The sequence below is a fragment of the Schistocerca gregaria genome, chromosome X (genome assembly GCF_023897955.1).
Source record: "Schistocerca gregaria isolate iqSchGreg1 chromosome X, iqSchGreg1.2, whole genome shotgun sequence".
Classification (NCBI taxonomy): domain Eukaryota; kingdom Metazoa; phylum Arthropoda; class Insecta; order Orthoptera; family Acrididae; genus Schistocerca; species Schistocerca gregaria.
In genome coordinates, this window is record NC_064931.1 from 427239006 (window position 1) to 427248187 (window position 9182).

The window sequence follows — 9182 nt, forward strand, 5'->3', positions numbered from 1 at the left end:
TATGGTTTCCTCAAATCCAAGTCTGGGGTTTTTGAAAGGGACACAATCGTTTTACTTCCTCAGACTTGACCGAGTCAATGTTGCATTCAGTCTCTGACGATTTGACGGAACATGAATTCCTTACCCCTCCACCTGGTACGTTGACAAAAAGAAAAATCTAAAACCGGTGGGAAGGCCTGTAACTTTTTCGTAGCTCAAAAAAGTATTTTTTATAATATTTAAAACATTTGACCCATATTTAATGCGACATTTAGCCCCCATTCACACAGAAAAATGGATGTGTTGATGATAAATATCCCTGTGGTAATCCAAGAACACAAGCTCATAGAATTGACATCTTTCATTTAATATTAAGAAAAGCCCCATGCGAAAATGATATCAAAAGCCTTGAGCTAGAGCTGGTATTTACAAACGAGGTTCCATTTGGTATCCTACAAAAATCTTAAGAAAGTCTGTTTTAGTGTTTCCATAATTGACTCCACTCCAGGTCCATGGATGTGGTGATTGAGAATTGGCGATTAGATAATGAAGTGTCACTCTGAGTTATGGTTGCACTGCGTCTTTTTTCTGTATTATACGTAACGGACATACTTCTCAGTATCTAATAGGTGAACTGTCAGTAGCAGTAAGTAATAACTGACCCTAACAGGAACAGTATCAATAGTATTGTATATCCAATTTAGTTTTCTTTATAATATTTTAAAAACACCTCTTAATTATAGTTAAGTGACACATCTGTATGTTGCTTGTTAGCTACCTAAAAGAGACCAGGAATTCTCTACATCATACACCTACCAAGCTACCCTAAACAGTGATGAAAGTTCGCCAATAAATGTCCTTTCCGCCCAGAATGTGCGAAGTTACACAAAAATTAAGCAATATATACCGAGATAGGGTAGTTGGTAATAAAATAATTAGATCGTATTCAGGAAAGGCTAGATCCAAGTAACAGAGCTCCCATTGTGATTTATGTTTTCGTGGTTTGTAAAAGCACTTCTGGCGAAATTTCGACACTTACTGAAGCAAAGCTACTACCGATCTCGATGTTTGTATACTATGAGCTAGCGCAGTATATCTCTAATGTATTCGACTTTAATGAGATATGAGAGCGGAACGATGCTTAATTTAGAGAGTTAGACACCAAAGAATTTTGGTCTTTTGAAGCCGATAAACCCTATTTTGGTTACAACTGTTTCACTGCTCAACACTAGTCACAGAATCTAAAAGTAATAATTCAAAACAGAAATTGCTCCGTAGACGATTGCACAACCGATACTTTTTGTAAGCAAGGTATTGAGATGTGTCCACTATTAAACTGCGAGATACCAATTTAAGCACATCAAATGAATATGACCTTCGTTCTGATGAGGGCAGGTGTGTGGAATTTATAAAGACAGAACTAGCAGCACTAAAATGGACACAGAGCCGGAATACTGTTCTTTTACTTTTCCTTCCCTCATAATTCGGCTGGACTTATGACTGAGGTACTTTATAGTTTAATGCGATTCTTTTGTTTGTGATCGTGTAAACATTCTAATCTTAGCATAAAGAGGAAACTGGAGTTAAAGAAATGGGAGGATAAAATACTATGCTACCATTTCGCATACAGGCTTCGGAGGCTACTAGAGGACTCCAAGTGTCACCCCATCCACTGGGCGAATTCAGTTCAATAGTGTTCTGCATGCTATGTGTAGGTGACTGTGTTCATATATCTGGAATTTAATCCAGTCAGTGTGTACATAATCTGAGGTGTTTTTAGTTCTACGGTAACCTATGCTTGCCTGTGAAATGAAAACCATGACCAGTCTCTTCTGTTTACAGTCATGCCTTGCTGTCAGTGTCTGTGTACGAGGGAAGGTCAGTATTAATACGATATAGTTGCACTGCTGATGAAGTAAAATGCAGTAAACAAGACTGGATACAGAGGCTAACGGAGTGTAAATTTTTCTTTCATACCGGTTGTATCTGTACCTTTTAGTCATTATTTGCTGTTTCACCGGTATTGAGACATTTGTGAAAAAATTAGTGATGCTAGGTTTAATTTTTATAAACATTTCGACAAACCTTAAAATAATAGAATTTCCTACCAAAGGATGCCGACGAATAAGTGAAATTTGTGGGACAGAAAATACTCTAATTTTAAATTACATTTGTAATTTGTAATATATGCATTTCAATGTGAAATTGTAATAGATGAAAAATGCAGATTACACGTAATAACGAAATCCTATGGGATGCGCTTTTTCTTAAGCAGTTTTATCAAGAAGCGCCCTTTTCAATCTTAAAACGTTTCGTCGAGCATACATAGAGTGTATGCTTTCTCTTTCAGAAGTTTGCTACTCTTGACGGAGCTGGATATAGAGTTAACAGGATCTTTCAGTTTAGAGTGCGTATGTTAAATTCTGTATACGCTGTTATTTGCTGAAGTGTGAAGTATGTTTAGTGCATCTGAGGGCTGATGAACTACGGTTACTCTAATAACGTTTACTTAAGACACATTCGTGAATTTCGATGTTGCACTATTTTTCTGTAGTAATTAGGTCAAGTGAACCTACCGATAGCAGGCGTCCACTTTGATCAGTGACGTTACGTCGCTGCGGCGTGGCTCGTTATGTACGCACAAACAGTAAACTTGTACTCAACAAAATCTTCCGTTTGATTGCAACCCACCAGTTTATAGCGAGGAACTCAGTCCGTCCATGAAATTTAAGGTTGTGGATTTGCATGTACATTCTCTCGGGTTTGCCGCAGATTCACGTTGCCTAAATCGCACACTATTTTCTCCAGGAAACTGCTAGAAATAGCCCGTGATTACTATCTGTAAGCAGAAACTTTTACTACTTGTCAGCAGTACCTCCTGACGATGTTAGGCAATTGCCGCGAAGAATATTACAGTATTTTCACATACACTACTTGCCATTAAAATGGCTACACCGAGAAGAAATGCAGATGATAAACGGGTATACATTGGACAAATATGTTATACTACAACCAACATGTGATTACGTTTTCACGCAATTTGGGGGCATAGATCCTGAGAAATCAGTACCAAGAACAACCACCTCTGGCCGTAATAACGACCTTGATACGCCTGTGCATTAAGTCAAACAGAGCTTGGATGGCGTGTGCAGGTACAGCTGCCCATGAAACTTCAATACGAGGGCTGCTATATATATTTCTGGCCTAATAATGAAAATACGAATATTTATCAACGAAAATGGTTTATTGTTTTTCAAAATATTCTCCATCAAGATTTATACACTTTTGCATGCGCTCAAACCAATTTTCGAAGCACTTTTTCCACTCCGATTGAGACACCTCCAAAACATGGTTTTTGAATGCTGCAACAGCATCTTCTGGCGACGAAAATCGTTGACCACGCATTTTTTTCTTGATGTGTGGGAATAAAAAGAAGTCATTGGGTGCCAAGTCAGGGCTGTACGGCGGATGACCCATCACTTCGACGTTTTGGCCGGTCAAAAAGGCGCTGGTATGAGCCGATGTGTGACAGCTCGCATTGTCATGGTGCACAATGATTCGTCTTCTCTTGTTCATTTTTCGAATTTCTCCGAAGACTTCAGGCAAACAAATGGTGGTGTACCACTCAGAATTGACCGTCCTACGTTGCTCAAGTGGAACAGTCGCCACATGACCATTTGCTTCGAAGTGCTTCTTGCACGAACAACTTTCGTTGGATTTGGCTCGTCTTGGAAGACCCACACGGTCGATTGCTGTTTTGTTTCGGGCTCATACGCATAGATCCATGATTCGTCACCTGTGACGATCTTATAAACGTCTTTTGAAAAACCGCGATCGTATTTTTTCAGCATTTCTTTACACCAATCCACACGAGCTTTCTTTTGAGCGATTGTCAAATTGTGCGGGATCCAACGAGAACAAACCTTTTTTACGGCCAGGTGTTCATGCAATATCGAATGTATGCTGGTGGGAGAAATGCCTAGGCATGCCTCTATCTCACGGTATGTCACATGACGGTCTTGCATTATCAGTTCACGTACGGCATCGATGTTTTCTGGCACAACGGCTGTTTTTGGACGATCTTCACGGAATTCGTCTTTGAGCGAGCGTCGGCCACGATTGAATTCGTTGTACCAGTTTTTCACAGTGCTATAGGATGGTGCTTCGTCGTCATACAAAGATTTAAGTTCATCGATGCACTCTTGTCGTGATAATCCACGTCGAAAGTTGTGAAAAATGATCGCACGGAAATGTTCACGAGTTAATTCCATTTTTGTGCCAAATTGATTTCTTCAAGTCCCTGTAAAAGAAAAAAAAATTGTCGTAAGTCAAAAAGTTCTGAGTACATTTGTGCTAAAAAATGTCAAACTTTCCAATGGAAATGTCAGATTGCACCTGGCAACACTTAGTGTTGCCTAGGCCAGAAATATATATAGCAGCCCTCGTACGATACCGCAGTTCATCAAGAGTAGTGACCGGCGTATTGTGACAAACCAGTTGCTCGGCCACCATTGACCAGACGTTTTCAATTGGTGAGAGATCGGGAGAATGCGCTGGCTATGGCAACAGTCGAACATATTCTGTATCCAGAAAAGCCCGTACACGACCTGCAACATGCGGTCGTGCATTATCCTGCTGAAATGTAGGGTTTCGCAGGGAAAGAATGAAGTGTAGAGCCACTGGTCGTAACACATCTGAAATGTAACGTCCACTGTTCAAAGTGCCGTCAAAGCGAACTAGAGATTACCTAGACGTATAACCAATGGCACCCTATACCATCACGCCGGGTGATACACCAGTATGGCGATGACGAATACACGCTTCCTATGTGCGTTCACCGTGATGTCGCCAAACACGGATGCGACCATCATGATGCTGGAAACAGAACCTGGATTCATCCGAAAAAATGACGTTTTGCCGTTTGTGCACCCACGTTCGTTGTTTAGTACACCATCGCAGTCGCTCCGGTCTGTGATGCAGCGTCAGGGGTTACCGCTGCCATGATCTCCGAGCTGATAATCCATGCTGCTGCAAACGTCGTAGAACTGATCGTGCAGATGGTTGTTGTCTTGCAAACGTCCCCATCTGTTGACTCAGGGATCGAGATATGGATGCACGATCCGTTACAGCCATGCGGCTAAGATGCCTGTCATCTCGACTGCTAGTGATACGACGCCGTTGGGATCCATCACGATGTTCCGTATTACCGTCCTGAACCCACCGATTGCATACTCTGCTAACAGTCATTGGATCTCGACCAACGCGAGCATCAGTGACGCGATATGATAAACCGCAATCGCGATAGGCTACAATCCGACCTTCATCAAAATCGGAAACGTGATGGTACGCATTTCTCCTCCTTACACGAGGCATCACAACAACATTTCACCAGGCAACGCCGGTCAACTGTTGTTTGCGTATGAGAAATCAGTTGGAAACTTTCCTCATGTCAGCACGTTGTAGGTGTCGCCACCAGCGCTAATCTTGTGTGAATGCTCTAAAAATCTAATCATTTGCGTATCACAGCATCTTCTGGCTGTCGGTTAAATTTCGCGTCTGTAGCACGTCATCTTCGTGGTGTAGCAATTTTAATGGCCAGTAGTGTACCTTAAACGGAAACGGATTCGCCACGGAAGCCTGAAGAGCAAAACGTAACTTGAATAAATTTCATTAATGACTTGGCAGAACAGACAGTGGTCATGCTAGTTAGCACATGGATTAAAATGATCTGGCTGCTTGCGATACATACCATGATGAGTCAGATCTCTGTAACTCTCTTCTCCTAAATACAAGACTAGGGTCGAATCTGCGAAACTCCACCTAGTCTTTTCCGCCTGGCTCAGTATAACCTATAAAAATAGAGCTGATAAAGGAAACTAGGTCCCGGCGGAGGTTCGTTTCCTCCCTCGGGCATGGGTGTGTGTGTTTGTTCTTAGAATAATGTAGGTTGAGTAGTGTGTAAGCTTAGGGACTGATGACCTTAGCAGTTAAGTCTCATTAGATTTCGCAGACATTTGAACATAAAGGAAACTACCCTTAGTTCAGTATATTACTTGAGGTAAAAGATAACCGTAACGTTTCTGAAATATTTGGCACAAACAGTTAACATATTCTAGCCGCTAACTGCCGATGAAGCTTTCTTACTAAGTATGTAATAACGTAAGAGCGAACGAACTACTGTTATTTACCTTATCAATACTTTGCATATATTAGTTGAAAGCATAACAACTTGATTGGGCAGCCAGACAGCTCCCGAAGCCGACAGTATGAACTTTGGATCGAAAATCTTTTTTGATACCACGGCTTTTCACCACCAATTCCTGGCCGCCTTTGATTTTTGATGTATTCCTGGGTTCTGAAGTGGTATATACTGATACCTGTATGATCGACGGACGAACCAGTTTTGCCGACACACATGCAAGATACAGTGAACTACGCTCCATGCCAAACTGATGAAGTGTATTCTCTGCTGAAGTGGTGGCCATCGCGCGATCACTCAGGCACGTTCGTTCCTTTACCAACGAGACGTTCTTAAGGGGCAAGACTCCCTGAGTACTCTTCAGGCTATACCCCTTGTATACCATGTGGATCAGTTCTGTTATGGTTGGTTCACCCAAGAATATCGGTATTTCTGAGTGAATGCCGCCTACCCCAGGGGCCTTGTTTCGACTTAGGTCTTTCAGTGGCGTGTCAAATTCTTCTCGCAATGTCTTACATCCTTTCTCATCTTCATCTATGTCCTGTTTTCTTTCTATAATACTGCCTTCAAGTAATTTTTCCTTGTACTGTCCTGCTATATACTTCTACTCGAAGGAGCTTGTCCTTCTCTGCTTAGCGTTCTTTTCCCATCTGAGCCCGTGATATTCATACAGCTGTTTTTCTTTTCTCTAAAAGTCTCTTTAATTTTGCTATAGGCACTATCTATGTTTCTCTTAGTTGAATGGTTAAGCGGTGGTATTAGTAGTGGAGTGCTAATGGAACCAAATGTGCGGGTGGACTACTGATAAGAAATGAAGTCATATATTCAGATCAGTGTTACTTTGGGTGTACGTGTTGAGATATAGAGCAAGAGTAAACTAATCCTAGGAGTCAGATTCCTGCCTAGAATATAAACCTATTCTGCATTTAGTAATATGCGCAAATGAAAAGATTTCATTGGCACCAGCTAAGAACGCTTTGGATTAACCTTTTTAATTCACGGCCTGAACTTAAATCTGTATCAGGCGAGTGTGCAGGGAACTATGCAACATTCGTGACAGTTACTTAAGTTCGCCACGCTTTGCAAGAACAAACTGATTGTAGACAAATACAGCCAATATAGTGTTCGATGTTGTCATAAATTGCCAAGAAAGAGCCGTCCACTCTTTTTTCTCTGCCAGATGTAACACATAGAACCATAAGTCACCGAGGAAGAAATAATAAAAGAAGTTGTTCTTTGATGTTACTGACTAGATGCCATCAACGCCAAATTCTATTAATCCATTCACTGGAAGTTTATTAAGTGAAATGGGGTTATTTGCTAGTATTTTTCACGCTGTCAGTGTACTAGGTTTTGTTCCTAGATTCTACTGTTAACTGAAACGTTGAAATTCGAAGTCTACATATCTCATCGGTACAAGGGAAAGTCAATTAACGAAGCATTATTTTAAAAATAAATTCCATGAAGTGTTACAGTACCTTTGAAAGATAAATGTAGTATCTATAGCGCTGTGGACGTGACATTATGTAAAAAAAAAAACAGAAATTGTGGTAGATAAATTGGACAGAGACTATAGTGTGGCATGTTCTTCCGTGACTCCTGACTTGAACTGTGCTGTCTTCGCTGCGACAGTGTTTGTCGTAGTAGTGAATTATGTGAGACTAGCCACCCATTTTGTTTGTACTGCGACTGGGCCAACGACGCCGCTGTTCCTACTATGTGTCTGTTAGCGTTGAAGCCGCTCTTTACTCCGCAATGTAAGCTGCTGGAATTACCGTCTCTGTGTAATACCGGTTGTTCTAAAATCTGATGAAGTTTAGGCTTGTTTTTAATTGTCTGAATTTGTGACTGTCAATGCATTTGCTTATCTTCTACGTTCTGTTTAGTTTTTGATGTCGCATGATTAAAGATCCAGTAATAAATTAGTTGCCTTATATTTTGTAAGATTATGTGATGGCTCAAGGAACGTACACCGTAAAAATTTAGAGCGTTTAACTACATTAGTATTCATTTATTTGTTCCGACGATTTTATCACCACTGTTCGTAAACTTTTACTGTAACTGACTGTGGTGTCGACCTAATGGTTTATCAGGAAACAGAACATTAAGGGGGACAGGACGTCAAACGGGCCGACTTGGAGCAGGAGAGGTATTACAGTACATTTTGATTTCAGTGTCTATACTTTTAGAAATAAATTCACATAACTTTGTTAGCATCACCAGGAAAGATTCAAGATTCACACTCATTGCAGTGGAAGTTCGAAAAAATAACAATATTTTTTACCCGTGAAATTTAATTTTTTTCACTTAGTAATGGCAGCATTTGTTGCTACAGGTAAACTTGTCTTTTTAAGTTAGATTCTTCTATGAATTTTGTACAGCATACATACCACACTTACAGGTGTATGAAACTATAGAATTTAATTTATGAGAAAATGATTGATCTGATGTATTTTAAACTTCATGTTTACAAAAACACATTTTGTAGTTAATTACCTCAATTTTTCCACAGTTTTTGGTAAGTGGAAAATTCCAGAGTTTCATACACCTTTAAGTGTGATTTGTATGCTGTGCAAAATTCATCGAACCATCTCTTACTTATGAAAAGTGTATCTATAGCAACAAACGCTGCCATTAGTAAGTGAAAATATATGTAATTTCACATTAAAAAAAATTACTTCATTGTTTTCGAATTTCCCCTGCTATGAGTGTGAATTCTGAATCCTTCCTGGTCATGCGCACAATCTTATGAATTTGTAAAAGTATGGACAGTGGAAATTAAAATTTCCTGTGGTGCCTCTCCTGCTCAAAGTCGGCCCCTTTGACTTCCTAACCCCTTAAAATATGTAGGTCATACCCGAGCGCACTCGCAATGTTAAACATTTACTATTATGTAGCTCTACAATATATACTTCCAAAACTGAGCTATACAATCCTAAGAGATGTCCCGTAGTATTTAACACAATTGCTACAGCTTAGGCGTTATACTTAATTTGCCAAAATA